Source organism: Marmota monax, unplaced genomic scaffold, assembly GCF_021218885.2.
Source record: "Marmota monax isolate L192 unplaced genomic scaffold, Marmota_monax_Labrador192_F-V1.1 WCK01_AAM20220418_F8-fsc00026, whole genome shotgun sequence".
Lineage (NCBI taxonomy): Eukaryota > Metazoa > Chordata > Mammalia > Rodentia > Sciuridae > Marmota > Marmota monax.
In genome coordinates, this window is record NW_026693108.1 from 18,165,879 (window position 1) to 18,186,002 (window position 20,124).

At 33.0% G+C, this 20,124-nt stretch overlaps 1 protein-coding gene across 3 annotated transcripts in view; it reads right to left on the reverse strand.

Moving 5' to 3' along the window:
- Nucleotides 1–20,124, reverse strand: part of Gpc5 (glypican 5) — a 624,390-nt gene that overhangs the window by 383,447 nt on the left and 220,819 nt on the right. The window lies entirely within an intron of this gene.

Genomic DNA, 20,124 nt, shown 5'->3' on the forward strand with positions numbered 1-20,124 from the left:
TTGGTACAAAGAGAAGCTAAACTCCAAAGGAAAACCTAACAATCCTCAGACCTTTTAACATGCTCAAACTAAAAAGTAAAACCTCTCATTATTAGACTACCTGCAAATTATCACACCTCATTGAACAGTGGGAAAACCATGAGTGACATTATTTGATGATAGTAAATAATTGTGACCCCTTATTAGGTATATTCTGTTGTTTTTATCATCTTATCTTCAAAGACTTCACTGTGGGATAATTTCTTTTTTTTACTTAACTGATGCTCTCAAATCAGTTTTTCCTCAGGAGGGAAAAAAAAAGAATAATTTAGCTACAAATTAAAGAAAAAAAATCTAAAAATGGGAGATTAGAATAATCAGGAAGTTAAAATAGTGTTTCAAATTATAGCATTAAGCATTGGCTATACCAATAATTATATATTATAATTAGCCTAAGCAATGATACTAGACTGTATCAAATCATAATTAATTAAGAATATATTCAATAAAATGATTTCCCTTAGCCCCAATCTCATAGTTATTTTATGAGGCTGTAAAAGACCACAAAATAATTTGGGAAGCAAATTTCTGTTTAAGTATATTATAAAAGGAAATGAAGAACAGTAAAAAATAAAATAAAATGAAAGAATAAAAAACAGAGGTTCAGGGAGAGCTGCTAATAAAGTAGCTGTATCATGAATATACCACATGATACTCACCAAAACAAGACATTCAAAAAACACATTTTTATGAAGAATACAAATATATGATAAAACAATCTCTTGTGTTCTTATTTTGCCTGGAGATAGATTATTTTGGGGTCCCAGGTTTTAGGGTGATGTATCAATATATATTACCCTGCAATCAAAGGCAGCAGCTCTTACAGGCTACAGCAACTGTTTTAACAGAGCACTACAAACTAGATGGTTAGGATTCATGTGTTATCTGTGTATCTCCAGTGCCCACTACACTGACTACACACTAGCAACTCAATAAAAACGAGATGGTAACTGAAGGCTTTAATTTTGACTGGCATCTCTGCCAAATGAGACAGCATTACTACCAAGTTTGCCCAGTTGACCTGATCATGAGGCTGCAGTAGGGGAAATACAGATTACCAGGCCTCTGCTTTGAGAATTCTAACTCAGCAGGTTTGTCTTGGTCCAGAAATATATATTTAATAAGCAGCCCAGGTGATTATTTCAATGCAGCTAGTGTTTGAAACACTGAAATTACAAATGTGGCCAAATGTCCTCTGCTCTTATAGCGTAGGTAAGCAAGCCTTCCTCTGGCTTCTCAGCTGCAAACTCAGCCACTATACTTTGTACTTTCCACAAGAGGAAACCAGATTGACCGGTTGTGGTCTGAACTAAAGTAAAATTTCATTTTTTTTGGTGGGGGGCACGGGGATATGAGGGATTGAACTCAGGGGCACACAACCACTAAGCCACATCCCTAGCCCTATTTAGTATTTTAATAGACACAGGGTCTCACTGACCTTGTTTTTACTAAGGCTGGTTTTGAACTTTCAATCCTCCTTCCTCAGCCTCCTGAGCCATTGGGATTACAGAAGTGTGCCACCACACCTGGCTAAAGCAAAATTTCCAAACTTATAATTTTCTCCATAATATAGGCTACTTTTCCTTAATTGCTTGTGTGTGGCTATTAATTGTGAGGTAGGTCACAAATGATTTTGTTTACCAGTAACAGTTAAACAGCACTGTTAGCAAATTAAGTTCTAAGATAAAAAAGGACAAATTAAAAGGTACTCTGTCTCTTTCTTACATGCACTCTTACACGATTTCCACTAGGCTTCTAAAGTGCCCTTTATTTAACAGATACCTGCCATTTATTCTCGGTGGAATAAAGTTTGAATGTTGCTTACCCTAGTAATACAAAGGTTCTATCTGATGTTTGCTAATTCTAAATGATGCTCCAATGTGAAACTTTTAGAAGTCAAAAGTAAAATGTTTCTTTATAAATTCTTAATATATAACACACTTAAATGTATAACACACTGACTTAAAAATACATGTAACTTATCTTTCAGTAACCATAATTATAAGTTTTACAAAATAACTATTTTATTAAAGCAACATCAAAGAGAATGTAATATTTAGAAGTATCCATTCAAAATAAAAATGAGTATAGTAATTCCAGATATCATTATGTCTTAAGTCCACTTTGTACTACTGGCATCAAACTAATTTTGATTAGTGTTTGAGATTATAATTAAAAATAAATTTCTGGACAAAGTCTGCAGTTCTGATGGTATTTATATTAGACTAGTTCTCCTCTGATTTAGTTTTATTCTTTCTCTAAAATAAAATAACAAAAAACAGTTAAAGATTATAAGAATCATTATGTGAAATTTTTTAACTTTAATAACATCCCCATTAAAATTTTAGTTTTCATAAATATGTACTGATTTCAGTACCCTTTGCAGGAAGTATTATATATTGCCAAATATCAATATTCTGATTATTTTTTGAATGTCTAAACAAAAAAGTGGATTTTAAAAATTGAGTTATTATGATAGTTTTTCATTATGTTATTCACTCACTAAAATATAAGGATTGGATTTTTTGCTTTCAAACTGTATTAAATCTGATATTGAAACATTCCTTTAATTAAATTACCTAAACATATGTTAGCTGTGTATTTCCATCCTAGTCTCTTCAAAAAATTGAATATATAAACACCTATAAAAATGAACAATCTAATAAACCAGCCATTGGAAGATCTTGTTGATAACTGGTTACAAAAAGTGATAAAATCAGGAGTTGAATTTATAAAAACAAATTGTTTGTATTAATTCTGGATCTAAAAATCCATCACTTTGTTCTCATAACATGTTTACCAAAAAGTTGAGCATTTCCATTTTATAAAATTAACATAGTGTATTAGCAGGAATTTATACATTCACAATTACAAAATATTATTTTCTGGAGTGAAAAAGAACATTCCACATAAAAAAAAAATCAGCACTTACAAATCCAAGTTAGGTTAAGTGCTAAATAATTTGTATATCTACTTAGTTATTAAAGAGAAACTGTACCTTTTATTTCAAAGATTTAATATATATGAAACATCCTTCAGCCTAGATATATTACTAGCAGCATTCTATGCAAGTGCTAAAATAGTTAATGCATCTTGAAAATAAACAGAAACATTTACCAGGTTTGGTTAAGGAACTTAGATAATAGACTACAAAAAAATAATTCTTTTTGGGTTTGTCATTGACAATTTCAATAAGATCTTCCTTCCAGTAATCTATCAAGACAGAATAATTTCCAGCTTTCCTTGTAATGCCTGAGTGGTAGGCAGTATAAAAGGCTGCAGTCTAGTTACTGTTGGAACAAAAAATATAATTCCTCCAAGCTTTATGGGAAATTAATTTATCTATACATAAAATCAGTTATGTGTAATCGAACTAAAGAATGAAGTTAAAATGCATGAATCTATTTTAATTTTTAGCATTAACATTCTGTGATAATTTCATGACAAAATACTTAAGAATGGAAATTTTATTTCTACTTTTCCAGACCATATTCCCTTTGATGATCTTTTATCATGCATACCAATGATTACTGAAACATAAATCAAGAATTTAAGTTTAAATAAAACACTGTAGATAGAATTGTGATAATTATTTTAAATTAAATTTAACAAATCACAAATTCAGTAAATATTCGTATGTATGGGATGTTTTGCAATGGAAGAAACAATATTTGCAAGACTTTTATTGGTTTTAGATAAAATTGACCCCAAAAGGTAACAATCATGAAATAAGTATTACAATAACTTCTCCATCATGACATGAATAACATTTTATGACTCTTCATACTTCCTAGTATTTTTGATATATGAACATTTTTAAATACAAAATGTGAAGTGTCAATTACAATTTAAGGCCACAGATATTCTCAAATACTGAAATGAAATAGATGAAAAAGATTAAATCAATCATATCAACCATGGGTAATCAGATGATTTTACAATGTATATCTAGGTTGAAGAAAAATTTTCAGAGTGAGTGTATATTTTGTCAATTATAATTCTCAAGCCACAGATTACATTAATGCAACAGATATTTCATTATCACTCTGCTACTTCAAACTTATTTTGTTCCTGACACTATGTATCCCTGTGCATTAAATTATGGATAGATGAACAGATAGATACATCACTGTAAGAGTAATTTCTCAATAAGTTTTTAACCTATGTATATTAAAATAAGTATTAATTCCATCTACTTAAAAAAATGCCTTCCAATGATTTTAACACTTTCACATTAATAATCACTTGAATCACCCAAAGACCATTATAGACACTCTGAAGATATGCATATTAAATAAAGAATTACATATTTTTCAGCCTGGAAGTGTTTATATCAAATTCATTCCTTATATTTGCATACTTCTTCAATTGTTTCAGAAAGCAAATATGTAATAAAAGTTCTCTGGAATATTAATCTAATGATTTTTTAAATGTTATGCCATATGATTTATAATTCTTCAGAAATTAGTCATCTATACAAATAAATAGTGGAATATTAATCTGTATCACCAAGAATTAGCATACTGGTAATTAATTTAGTCTTCTAAGGCAAGCATTGCATGGAAAAATGCTTTCTCAACTTTTCTTCTTCATTTCCCTCTTCATTAATGCAGTTATCATAGTGCATCAAACTTATTTCTAATATAATTTTATAGTCATTTATTTTCTGAAAATCAATATAGGTTTTAGTAAAAAAGTTAACTCCATTAAACTCTTATGTGACAGATAAAGATCAGTGCCAAACAACTAATGATAGATTATTTCATAAATTATTGTGAAATGAAGACTTTAAAATCAAATTTTCCGATAGTCTTTAACATGAACTCAGAAACGCAATCTGAAAATGCAAATCAGCCATATAGAGCTATTTCTTACTAATTCATATAATTTTCTACTTTTATACAGAACAAATAAATCAATACCCCTTTTCATTGGTTATTTGTCCTCTTTTTTTTTCTGTTCTTTTCACACTCTAAGACATGGGTCTCCCTTAGTTAAATAAACAAAATCTTTCATTTATTTTTTCTCTTGCTGATATCTCAAGGAAATCAAATGATCTGTATTTTTTACTTCCATTGACACAATGCTTGTTCCCTCTTCAATGTATTCACATCTAAATTTTTTAAACTTAGTCCTCCATTTATTCATTCAACCAAGATTTATTTATTTTTATTTTGAAGGGTACAGAGGATTGAACTCAGGGGCACTAGACCAATGAGTGACATCCTTAGCCCTATTTTTGTATTTTACTTAGAGACAGGATCTCACTGAGTTGCTTACTGCATCACTTTTGCTGAGGCTGGCTTTGAATATGCAATCCTCCTGCCTCAGCCTCTGAGCAACTGGGATTATAGGCATGTGTCACCATAGAGGGCTCAACCAAGATTTTTGAATACCTATTCTAGACCTTAAAGCAAGAGCTAAGGAAGCCATACAAATTTCTGTCTCATAAAGTTTATTATCTTTGGAGTAGGAAAGAAAATATAAAAGCAAACAAATAAAAAACTATGATATATAAGTACTAGAGAGGTTAGAGTTGGGGTTAGAACAAATGATGGGGCACTGTTTTACACAGCTTCAAGACAGTTTGTCTATAATCAATGCATTAAAAAACTATAAAAAATGAGTTCCCTGGCCAGGCACAGAGGTGCATGTGTGTAAGTAATCCCAGTGTCTCAGGAGGCTGAGACAGGAGTATCACAAATTCAAAGCCAGCCTCAGCAATTTAGTGAGGCCATAAACAACTTAGTGAGACCTTGTTTAAAAAACAAAATAATTTTAAAAGGTCTGGAACATGACTCAGTGGCTAGGTGCCCTTGGGTTTAATCCCTAGCACCACCACCATCACCCCAAAAATAAGAAGTTCCGTGATTAATCTATTTCCGAAAGAAAATTTTCTGAATTTTTATATATATATGGTCACGTGGCCAAAAAAATGTATTTAGGCAAATTTGTTTAGTGACTTTCTAAAGATTGACCATTTAAAATAAGGTGAACAAGAGAGCCCTCTCTCAGGAGGCAACTTTGAGCAGACTTCTGCAATAAAATGAAACCAGTTTTGGTAATGTAATTTGTGAGTTTATTCAAAGGAACTGGGATCCAAGGCTATAAAAGAATTTTAAACATGAGAGAACTATGACCTGTTATGCATTTTAATGGAATATAGTGGCTGCTGTGTGGAAAACAGACTGTTGAGGCAGGGCTAAGTGAAAGAGGGGAGCCCAGGTAAAAGGCTTTGGTAAGAATATGAGTGAAAGACCATGGTGAATTGGACTGTGATGGTGGTTGTGGAGTTAGTGATCACATTGGCCATACATAATGAAATAATAGACAAAAGAACTTGCTATTGTTTGGAGGCTGTATAGGCAAAAGGCACAAATGAATAACTCTGAATCCTGGGCATTAGCTGATGGATACACAGTAGTATCGTTAACAGAAAAAGTAAGACTATGTAAAAAGGTACATGTTTATATGTGGTGGGAGTTGGAAATTAAAAGTTCTATTTTGGGCATGTCAAGATTGAGATGTTATTTACAAATTCAAGTAAAGTGTATATTAGCATACATTTCGGTAAAGTAATTCAGATCTCAAGGAAAGAGCTAAGGCTGGTGATACCAATCTGAGAGTGATTAACATGGAAGATAAAGTCATGGTACTGGATAAAACAACATAAAGGCAGAAGATAGGTAAGAATACAGATGATCAGAAAAATAATCAAGAAGAGAGTTAAAAGCCAGAGAGCTTTAAAAAAAATCAGGAAAGTAGTACTCTAGAGATCAAGGGAAGAAAATGACTCAAGTGGAAGAAAGTAATCCATCATGTCAAATGCTATTAAGAGGTCAACTCAGATGAAGAGTAACAACAACTGACCATTGGAACTGACAGGAGAGAGGCTCTCAAGGATCTTGATAAGAGCTTCTTCAGCAGAACATAAGCACTAAAGAGAACAATAGTTGAGCCAATGTATAGACAACTTTTTACAAATGCTGACTATAATAGAATCAGAGATCCAAGGTAGACACTGGAGGGGAATATGAAGTCAAATGCTTTTGTTTTGATGAGGAAAAAGAATTTACTGAATATTCAAAGAGCAATAAATTGATGACTTATTAGGGGAATGGGAACTTCAGGAAGAAATTCCTTGAATAAGCAAAAGGATTTGATCTTGAGCACTCACAGAAATCAGAATATTGAATATTTTAATGGATGCTGAAGTGCCAAGAATGACTACAAGCGAATGTGAAGAGAAAAAGAGCAAGTCAGAAGAGGTTGACTTGCTAAAGGTACATGATCAGAAGTACGGTAGAAGCCAACATTGAAGGCTGGCAGGTGGTCAAACTTCTGGTATCCTTGTTCAAGGGGATTTTTGAGGAGAATGGTGAGATTTCTGTAGATCAATAAGCACACCTCGTTACTTACAGAGGACACTTATGTTAGTTTCTTGCTACTAAAACAAAGTGCTGCAAATTTGGTGGTTTCAACAACAGGAATTAGAAGTAGTTCTGGATGCAGAAATCCAAGTTCATTAACTCCATGCTGAAAGCAAAGTGTGGGCTGGGCCCACACCTCCCTTTGGAGGCTCTAGAGGAGAAACTTTTTCTTTGCTCTTCCAGTTTTGTGTGGCTGCTTGCATCCCCTGGCATTCTTGGATTATGGTCACATCACTCTAGGAAAGGTAACTTCAGAAAGGGCCATATGGCCTGTCTGTCCTCACATGCACCAAGTCTTTCAAATCCAGAGGCTGAATAACAGTCTTTGTCACTAGAGACTATTACTTAGGGTGCTATAAACTTGAATAAACAAATGCCAAAGCAACTTTAAATATAGCTTATACATTTCCCCCGATTTATCTCTGTACCATCCCTAGAGTTTACTTCCCTAGTCCAGATATCCATTTTTCCTATCCTTTCTTAACAAATTTATTATTTTTTGTCCAAAATGCATAAAAGCATCATGTGTTGTTCACTTTTTCAGACTTCACTTTCTTGTGAAGATCCCAAGGTATTTGTAAAATTTAAAAAAAGTTGCATGTTTTTTCTCTTGTTATTCATCTCCTGTATTAATTGGAATCCTAGATCAAACCAGAGAGCTCACATAAAAACAAAGGGTGCAGGGCTGGGGTTTAGAAGGGATCTCTCTTTCTGCCACAAGAAAAAGTTCTGTGTGTGTTATGTTGGAGAGCACTCAGGTGAGAAATTTCTATTATTGTAATTACAAACTGAAAAATGTGCAATCGTTAGGAAACAAAAATACTATGTAAATTCTTTATCACCAAACACGCTGTTGAAAAGTAAATAAATACTTCTGCCCTTCATCAGTTTCTCCTACCCAAAAATATCTGTGCCATAAGAGAACACATGGGAAAAATGTACAAAATTTTAGTTAGAAAAAGAAGGTGAAATTCTTTTCAGAGAATAGCTTGAGAATATGTCTCTGGTGAAGTGCATCAACTCCATTACAGAACTGTGGAAGACTTAGGCAGGAAGAGAGAGATCTGATTAGTTCAGACAACAGGTTGTACTGAGCCCCTGACATGGCTCACAGGTTTCTGCCAACCTCTTCCTTAGCAACTGCAATCAATGACTTATTCTCCAGGCTCAGACTCTGCTATTTACTCAAGCTTCTAAATCTGGTGCCTCGGATTTTTCTATGTCCTCTATTTACTGAAAGTACTATTTTGTTCACTCATTCCTCTACATTTATTCTAGATAGTTAAAAGTCTTCGTTCTTTTTCCATGTTTTTTCATTCAAAACACAGCACAACTTTCACAATATCAAATGAAAGTCCAAGCTGATGACTTCTACACTTACATATGTAAGTTAGTAATCCTCAAAGATTTTGATTTAAGAATCTTTTACACACTTAAAAACATACTGAAAAACTTGAAGAGTTTTGTTATGGTAGGTTTCATTTGGACATATACATTCTTTTATAAAAAACTGATACTATCTATAATATGCATTTATTATATTAAGATAACCACAACAAACATAATTACATTAGATACTTATTTTGTAAATAAAGTAATTATATATATATATATAATTAGCTTATACATTTCCCCCGATTTATCTCTGTACCATCCCTAGAGTTTACTACCCTAGTCCAGATATCCATTTTTCCTATCCTTTCTTATTATATATATAATTACTTTATTACTTTATTATATATATAATAATATATATTATATATATAAAATAAAAGAAGAGTTAGTGTGAAGAGCACTATTGTTTTATATCCTTATAAATTTAATTAAAGTTTGTCTCAATGAGAAAGGGCTAGATTCTCATATCTATATGTGAACACAATCAGTTAAAGTACATGTTTTTATTGATGAATGAAATAGACATTATTATTGCTGTGTGTATATACGTGACTGCATGACCAATGTGATTCTGCAACCTGTACACTCAGAAAAATGAGAAATTATATCCCATCTGATTCAAATGTATGATATGTCAAGGTCATTGTACTATCATGTGTAACTAATTAAAACAAATAAAAAATTTAAAAAAAAATTCAGCTTCATACAGATGAGCCATTGAGAAAGATAGAGATATTTAGTAGCCTTTCCACATCTTTGGTAACATTCTTCTTTGGTTTTATATCAAAAAATAATAAATTATTTCTTCAAATTTAGTTGCAATGTAGAATATGAAAGTTTATCAATGACCTTCTCATACTCTGTTAATTAACATTCATTGATCATTCTTCCACTATGAATGGTTCAGCTACCCAGGCAAGATTTTGTAAGTCATACATTGACATATGAAAAATATTTTTTCACAGGTTATGCAGATTTCCCCAAAAATGACACATCACTTTTTAAAGTATTAAGAATCTGTCAAAGTCATGGTGATGGATATAAATTTTCTAAGTAATCTTGAAAGCTCAAATGTTATTGCTATGGTTGAGATAAATGGCTCCAAAAGGTCTATGTGTTAAAGGCTGGTCCCCACTAGTGGCACTATTGGGAGGTGCTATGGACCTTTAGAAGGAGAGATCTATGGGAGGTGTTTAGGCCATTACAGGTCTGCACCTGAAGGGTATTGCAGGATTCCAGCCCCTTCCTCTCTCTCTCTCTTGCTTTCTGGATTATGAGAGGAGTGGTTTTGCTCTGCTACATGCCCCCACCACAGATCCAAAACACCGGGTCAATTGATCAGGGACTGGAACCTCTAAAATTGAGAGCCAAAATAAACATTTCCTCTTTATAAATTAATCATCTTGGGTATCTCATTACTGTGCTAGAAAACTGACTAATACAGTTATCCTTGGAAAAAACAAATACAGTAAGCTGTTTCCCTTAAAGTTACAGAAACTTTAGGAAAATGTCTGCTAAACACCCAAATCTCAATCCAGAAGACATACTTCTCATTTTGTAACACAGAATATGAAAAATATGCACATGTGTAATTCAAGGTTTATATTTAACAAAAGGAATAAAGTATAGTGTTCATCAGGACATTCCTAAATGAATCTGGTTTTTTAAAATGTGTTCATATATGTAAAACATACTATTATTGCTGATACAATATGGTGCATCTGTTTTAATTTGTGTTAAAGTCTCCATAGTTTTGCTCACCTTTGCTTTTGCACTATCAAGGCAAATGTCAATGCAGGAAGAAAAAGGAATATAATGACTTAATTGTATTATTAAAATAGTTTCATGTCCCAGCACCCCAGAAAGTTATCCAGAACTCTGAGAACTCTTGTTTAAGCAAAAATCTTCACCTAAGATCTAGTTATTTTTCAAAACATATCAACATATCAAATTGGATCTTTTTTTGACAATTATTCCTTTCTATTGTCTTAGTACCTTCCTGATTTCCTTATCTTATCCATTAGGATCAATCTTCTAGGCATGAAGATACATGGTCTTAAACTTTCCAGTGTCTAGTCAGTCATCAATAACTGTACTTTAAATTTTCTTTTAATCTTTTCATTGTTGGAATTTTTCCCTAAAATCTATCTCATCTAACCTATAATATTAACAAAGCTCCCACTGAGTTGTAAGCACAGTTTTATTCATTCTTATATTGAACATTCTAGTTGTTTTCATACTTCTTCTCATACATTTATTTAAATACAATGTGCACTCCAGGACCCAATCCAAACCTCATGTACTTGAATAAACCAACAAAATTTTATTTGCATTATGGTATCTCCAAAACATACCTAAAAACATATCCAGATGCTAGCAATGTCATTTTCATTAAGTAGCACATGGCATTTTAAACTGAAATGAATTAGTTGGAATGATCATTCCTCTGACTATATGACAACTAACCTCAATCTTTTTTTACAGTTATCTCTATACAATACATAAAAATACACAAGGAAATGGCCTCCAGCAAAATCTCTTAATATCCTTTAAACAGCTATACTAGTTTTTCTTTGTCATCATATTTAATTATATTTTTATTTTACCAGTTCACCAAAAGTCATTTGATCACATTTATCATTCTTAGAATTACTATTAATTCCCATGCTTTTCTTAAGACCTAGAAGGTTTTGGTGTTTTTTTTTCCCCAAGAACAATATATTAATGTGCATCACAGACTTTTATATCTTCCTCTTCTCATGGTAGTTAGAATATTTTCCTACAGTATAGTGTTAAAAATATGTCTGATTCTATTAGCTGTACAATAATAGCTAAGGTATTTCATTTAAAAACCCAGGAATATTTTCTAAGTCATTATACAAATGCACACTGAAGTTTAATATTGATGAGTTCTAACAACCATATGGTCTAACATAAGGGAATTAAAAACTGGTTTCAATTCCATTCTGGAAACTCCTGAATTTTGAACATTCTGATCCTGGTCCTACAGATCTGCTGGATCACATTGCCAAGTGTCATGTTTTAGTGCCTTCTTCCTTACAGATCAGCAAACAGAGAAAGAAATGAATTGAAAGTTTTCACTCCAAAGTTACAGACAGTTTAATAAATATACTGTGTCTATCTTGACAGAGAGAAACTCCTTTAGAAGGTAGGCAATCTTTTAGACTATTACATTCTTTCCAAATAGCAGGAGGAAAAATTGCAATACATTCTGATAACCGAAATGGGTTATAAAGCACAAAATCAATCAGACCAAGAAGAGTTCGTTTTACTACAATATCCATTCCTGCTTTCATAGCTGTTATCACAAAATACTCCAACAGTAACACAGTCAAAAGTAGAAAGACTAGGGTGTAACAATTATGTGATGCTAACAGTCCTTTCACTAGCAATATAAATTTTAAAATAAAAGTGCTCCAAAGGTAAGTCTTGTAGGAATCCAAATTTCAAATAATTATGATTTCAAAGACATGAAATAATATGTATTTTATGAACATCTACCAATGCAAAAGAAATTGCTTTCCTTATTTATGGATTTTTAAAATAAGAGTTTAAAACCATATTGCCACAATTTTGCAGAGCAAGGGCAAAGTGTTTGGCATATTAGTATGTTAGAATAATATTAGTATGTTAGAAATGCAAAATAACTTGACAGATAAACTAATTTATCTCCAAAATGCCCCCATAACCAGCTCAGGGACTTGAAGTTCTCTTCTATTAAAAACAAACAAATACAAACAAAACTTCCAAATTAAAAACCTCTCTCAGTGATCCACTGTCATTTTAATACAGTCAAAACTTAGTGGCTTTGTAGCTAATGCACCAAATTACATAAAACTAACTAGAGTTAAAATCCATTTTGTTTTCTAAATTTGTTTTCTTGGAAATTACTATTAGCTCGCATTTGAAAATCATTAAAAAGTAGAAAGCATCATTTAAGAAGGGACTAATCGATGTTGAGCGTTAATGGAACCACTCCATCATAATTCCCATGCATAGCACTTCTACTTTTGATTCCTATTTTCTTTCATTTTGAAAGAATTATCCATGATGCTTCTTCCATTATTTCCACAATGGATTCCAACGGAATCATCAACATTATTTATTTCAAGAGCTTTTCTACATTGCTCATGATGTAGACCATACTTGCTATTACTCCACTTCATTTTATTTTCAATTTTCATGCAGATTCCACTTTCACATAATGTGATGTACAAGCTGTCCCTTGCCCAGGGACAACATTCAGACTGTGTTCTAGAGTCCATCAACAGCCTCAGCCCTTTGCCTGCCCAACTAAACCTGATGAGGTAAGTGCCAGCCCACTTACCACTCCAGCCATGTTCAACAGTGGCTTCTTTAAAACTATTCTCTGGATGAAGCTTATAACAAGCTTGGTAGTTTAAATATAGTCACATAGGCCTCCACATATAATTTGTGGTAGTGTTTTCAAAAACCTCAGTACAGTGGAGAAAATCTATAGTTATTCTCAAAGCACGGATCATGTTTTAATGTTCAGAATGATTAAGTTATTTAATTGGATTTATAGTTCTTAAGGGAGGGTATAAAAGAAAAAACATTTGGTAAAGTTTCATCAATGACATTTTAGTAGAGATGTTATATGATCTCACACAGTCAGCATCTACCACACAGGAAGCTAATGCTCCAAACAGACACTTGATAACTGTCTTGCTTTCTCAAGCCCTCATGCCTTCCCTTCCTTCTTCTACCTTTCTGTTTGGAACACTCATCCTCACCCTTAAGAGCAAATGCCACTTTATTCATGAAGTTTCCCTGATCAATCAGACTGTTCATTATTCAACTGGTTCTTCCTATCTATGGGTTCCACATTCATGAGGTCAATCAACTGTGGATAAAAATATTTGGAAAAAGATTGTGTCTGAACTAAACATGTACAGACTTATTGTTATTTTCCCCTGAACAATACAGAATGGCAAGTATTTACATTGTATTAGGTATAATCTAGATTACGTGTAATCTAGAAATGAATTAAAGTACATGAGAGTAATGTACATGGGTACATGCAAATACTATGTCATTTTATATAAAGTACTTAACGACTTTTTATAAAAGGACTTTCTGTAAGAAAGTGTGAGCCTAGAAGACTGAAGCACTAGTAATACCAAAATGACACACCAGTGAGTGTATGTTCTACAGTCTATGCTTTGTTTACAGTTATAGCTTTGCTGCCTACTCCCTGGACTCTGGGCAAATTATTTAACTTTTCTGTGTTCTTGTTCCTTCTTTATAAAATAGCAATAATAATACTTTCTATTTCATAGATTAATGTTAAATTAAATCAGTTAATCTTTTTAAGGGACCTTGGTCAGTATCCATAAGATAACATACTACTTTTTATTAATAATAAAAAAAGAATAAAAGTCTTGAAACCCTTCATCTGAATTTTTTTCCTGTATTGTATAAATAATTCACATTTACTCTTTATAATCATAGGTTCCCACTGCTAGTGAAGTATTCTTTAGATATTTAGATACTTTGGAATTAAATGTTATGATTGTATCACTTAATATAAAGTGCTTTTATTTTTTACAAAGCAGTCCTTATACATGTCTTGTGGTTGAAAGGAATAAAAATGAAAACACTTGATTGTAAACTCTAATACAGGAAAAAAGCTAAACTTGTTTCTTTGGTAGCTACCAAGGGAGATGCAGAAGGACTTGTCACTTAGCACACAACACTTTCCTGTTTGAAACTGTCCAAGCAGGGGTAAATTCTCTTAGAGGGACCACTCTGTAAATTGCATCATTACCCTTGGTTCACTTTAGAACCTTACCCACTCAGCTGTGAGCTTCTTGGGGGCAGGAACAATGGTATTCTCAGAACCTCCTGTAGTGCTGGCCCTCAGCGGACACTTTGCACAGGGTTGTTTAGCTTATGTGCTCTGTCCTTGCATCTCGGTTCCCATTACTGCCAGTGCTGATACCCAATGGGACGTTAAAACACAGACTTGCTGTATCCCATCTGAGCAGAGGGCCTGGGGAGGAGGGAAGTTTTCTGGAAAGTTTTAAATATTTTATTTTCTTTCTAAGAAAAAAAAAGATTATTAAAATGCCAAAGGAAAAACTAAAATTATCTAACTTCTTTTGACATAGTTTAATGTAGTATTGCCTTTAATTGCCTATAGAAGGTAACATAAACTTTTGTTGCTCAGAGCGTCTCTACAAAATTCTGTATCCTCTGTCTCCAATAGACAAACACAGTTTTGCTTACATTATCTTCCTTTTTGGTAAACACCTGCCCCCTCTTTAATTGGGCTGTCTCCTAATCCCTTCAAGTGTCACTTCTTCCAACCCTGCCTCCAGGCTACTTCAGTCTTCTCTCACACTGGACTTCAGCATGCTTCAGTTCCCACCCCGTCTCCCCCACACACTGAACAATAAGCATTCAGAAAACAGGTTCTAAGTTTTATTCATCTGAAACCTCCAGTATTTTCTAGGGTGTCAGCCACAATACTTTCACAAAAAAAAATATTTGCTGAATTAATTATTTATTCTGTCCAGTTGAAGATTTTTCTTTCTTCTTTAATGTAAATATACTCACTTATTTTGTTATCTACCTGGACAACTTTTTCAAGAAGCTAGTTTACTATATTCCTAATTGAAATAGGCATTTGTATCTTTTTGGTAACTTCTTTGTAGGAAAAAAGATGAGTTCATTTTTAGAGGATCAATGACTATTATATACTACAGGACCACGTTCTATTGATAACCACCATATTATATTAAAATTATATAGAAGTATGGAAAGAAGAAAGGAAAGCAAAAAGAAAGGAAGTGAAAGAGATAAAAAAGGAAAGGAAAGAAAAAGTGTGAGGAAAATATATAAACCTTTAGTTCTTTGAGGAAATGAAATAATGTTCCTACAATTTTAAGATGTGGGTTCTTCGTCTAAATGTCAATACACAATTAGAAATCCAGCAAACTATAAACTAAGCATAAATATCCAGGAACTTCTTTGGCTTACTTTACTAATTTATTCCTTTGTTTCAAATTTTTCAGCTGATTTGATAATCAGTTGCAACTGCTAATACTATAATATCAGGTCAAAGTTAGGAAAACCACTAGAGTTTGTGGTTTAAGTTCCAGTCTGAGTCAGAGTCAAAAGGCAGAAGATAATGTCTTAGATCAAAGATAATGAGACTAAGGGAAAGAATTCTTTCTTACCCAGTTGTTCATTCTATTCAGGCCTTCAATAAATTGGGTGAGACCCACCTCTATTGGAAAGGCAGTCTACTCTACTCAGTCTACTTATTTAAATGTCAACTGCCTTCAGAATTTCTTTGCAGAATGCCAAGAAATAATGTTAAACCAAATATCTAGCCCACTCTAGATATTATACCCACATAACACCAAATGCATGGAAACATTTGTGAAACTTGTGTTCTCTTTTCATACAGTTCAAGTTCAGTGATATCTGTGAAGTTTTGGGTCATAAAATTAAAGAGACAACACTTATAATAATTAATTTAAAATGACACTCTCTGGCTTGTGCTCTATGCAGGGAATTTTTGGTCTAAGACATGTGTCTAGTAGATTTACAGACTTTATTTTGTTGTTTCTAAGTCGATGCAAGAATGGAAAAGACAAAAATGAAAATAAATGCTATTATAGTGTTGATATTGGGCTTCTTTAGGTTGTCATGAGAATATCAACACCCACTTCTGTCTTTAATCAACAATTAATAATTAAACATCTACTATCAGCAATAATTAAATCCTTTTAGATCAACCAGTGTTATGGAGAGATGTCAAAGTAAAAAATAAATAATAAATCGATTAAAAAAAGCACTGATGAGGAGTAGCGGGTACCTTCTCTGGGGTGGTGTTTCCTGCACTAATTTATCAGAACAGGAGCTTCTACTACCATCCTCAGGAGATCATGCCCAGAAGCAGCTCCTTTTCTACCTCTTCATAAGGGTGGAAAAGATCTGCATCCTCTAAACTGTTTATAATATGTTCTCCTAAGAGACATCATAACTCATACTAAGAAGCACAATGTGAACAACTGGAACATATTTGATCGATTTGGTTATTAGATAAGTTCAGAACAAATAATCAGTAACAAGATAATATTTAGTCACTTGAATAGACCAAATTCTTTTGAAAATGAGGTGTGAAAAGATATACATCTCCTTTTGATTAAATATATTGCAGCTTTTAATACAGAATTATTCAAGTCTCAAGACTATTCCATCACAGCATAAAATCTAAAATATATTACTAAAGTTGACTGTGACCATGTAGCCATGAATCCAGTAAGACATGAACTAAGTGAAAAATAAGCTAAATCAAAAAGGAATCTTTAGGCTTATTTTCATTATATCAACCCAGGCAAATATTGCCCAAGTTAATCAACTTAATTAGGGTTAACTTGTTCAATGCACTAATTATACCTACATATCAAAAGCAAAGCTCATTGAGATGTCTAAATTAAATCTAATTATCCTTTGTGATCCCTTCCTGGGATTTAATTGCTACCAATGTCAAACATGAAGAGTAATACCCAAAGATATGAACAACAGCTGTCATAATAGTTGGCTTTCTGTATGATTTAGGAAAGCTAAAGGAGGGTTATAATATTGCGGGGGATGGAATCCTATCAGTTTCCTTAAAGAAGAAAATATTTTGTCAATTTCATGCCAAGCTAGTTTGTTTTTCAAAACTGTCTGCAGTCAGGGAGAGATAATCATGCTGAAGTTGTTCTCAGGAACCAAAAAGCAGCCTCAGAAATTATTTCATATTAAATTATACTGCACAGTTTAAGCCACACCCTCAAACAGGCATGACCTCAGCAACGGACAAAAAGAGAATTCCAAATTATTGACTGGAGTAGATCCAAGGACAAAAGACAGTGATTGGTGGTAAGTTTCTGGAGATGCTGCAGCCTCTGATGTTTCTAGTTGAAAATCATCCGTTTATGTTTTTTAATAGAATAGAGTGCATCTACAGTAAGATTTGCTTTGCTTTAATCTTCCAAAATGAGTTCCCCTTCTGATTTTTATCTCACACACCTGCCTAATCCCATGCTAACATTAAAGTTGTCTTTGATTCTTTCTCCTGGTTCACATCATTTTGTCAGATTTTATTACTTTTTACATTGTGGTAGCCAGTTTGATCTCTACATCCATGTCTTTGATTATTGCAATAGACTCAACATTGAACTCTTTCCTAAATCTAATTCCAACAAAACACTAATACACTTATAATCTCCAAACACTGCTATGTGCATTCATTCCTCAAAATACAGAAAGTTTCTCTATTGCCAGAGAGTAAATCAAAGTGATACGCTGACATTTAAAGCTTTGTATCAGGAGCTTTACTGTACTTCCATTCAAGCGCCAACTTGAGATTCTGCTTCTGTTCATAACACTCTTCACAGTCCTTCAAAACATAGCTCACATCTCAATTCTCCCTGGAAACCCATTGTAGTCACCTTACAGCGATCCTTCTTTTACTCTGGATGCACTCAGTGCCCAATCAAACAACTGACATACATGATATTTTGAGATCTTAACAAGGCAGGCTAGGAAGAATTACTGATAAAATTAGAATTCAGATTTTCAAAAGACACATTACTCACTACTCATAAGCATCTACTTCACACACACCCAGACAAATACATCTCTTGCTATCAAATAGGTTTAGGGTCACTACAGATTTTTCAGACTTCGGTGAGGATGAGGCTTTGGTGAGGCTTTAGCTGTGATAACAATGGAAACATCACTTTTATAGACATTTCATAATATAATCCAGAGATAATGAACAACCCCCTCCTTTGAATTACCTTACTTTTCTTTTTTGTTGGTTTATTTGTTTTAATGTATTCCTCTCCTACTTTCTGAGCTGTTAACATCCAACTAAAGTTCCACTAATTTTTTCCCTGGCTCTTTAAGTTACGGATATAATGAAATTTCTCTTAGAAAATCAGTAGAGGACATATTGGCTAACAAGGATGGCTACTGAAATCTTTATTCTTATCAAATACCCCACTTATATTAATGCCTATTCTCTGTTGCCTGATTGTACCTGAAACTTTCACTATCCTATTGTGAAGTAAGTTCTTCGATTTGGCTAGAAATTGAAATCATATTCTGACTCACATCATCTTGCTCCTACAACAACTGTTAAGTCATTCAGACCTGGATCATCATCCTTTGAAAGAAACATGTACTCGTCTCACTCTTGCTTGCTATATTCTTGTAATATATATTTTCTATATTATCAAAATAACAACTATCAATGTCTTGCACAGTGTAGTCCTTCAGATGCAAACATATTCTAAAGATGATACTGGAACCATATTTCACAGTCTATTCTGATATGTATTCCAAGCACAGCTGTTGAGTTTCCTAATGCATTTGTAATTACTATGCAGGATTGCACAATATTATTTTTTATTTAAGCACTATCATTTGAAAGTATTCCTCTGTTAAGCCTTGTAAAGTCAATGGTGTATTAAGTAGTTAATCAATGTGTGCTATTTTACCCTGACGCCTATTTTCACTTTATAAAAATGGATTGGTTGAATTCTCCTTGTTAGAAAATGCCACTGCAATTTCTGCATTCATTTACAAAGATAGAGAACAGTGATAAAGGTATATTTGTTAAACATTTCCTATTTTATTACTTATATTTCGAGTTGTCATGCTGAATGTTTTCCCATAAACAATAAGATAATGATTAACAAGAACTGGACTTTTAAATCATTACTATGGTCTGGAATTATTTTTTATTTTTGACAAGGACAATTCATTCCCCTGGCATTCTAGTATCTTTCTTTTTCAGAGAATGTATATAAACAGTGGTAGAATTCCAAGATTATCCTTCTAAAATCTGAATATTAATAAAATATTATAATTACATAGATAATACAATAAGGCCAAATATTCCAGTAATTGTAATACATGCACTTGAGAATTTAGGGTAAGAAGTGGTTGCATTAAAAAAATCAATTTAGTTGGTGAGAAAACAAGTTCAGTGGGATAAAATGTCTTGCATTAATTTCCCTTCCTTTCAATCCTACGTGCTGTTTGCTGATATGGTAGCTTCTATGTGAAACAGGATATGGTACATGCTTATCTATACCAGAACCAAGCATTTGAGAAGCAAACCACAGCTGGATGTAGCCTCTATTCCTTTCGGTGGAGTGCTCAAATTGCACTGCTGTATGTAGTGAACTGTGTGATTCATAAGTGGCAGAAT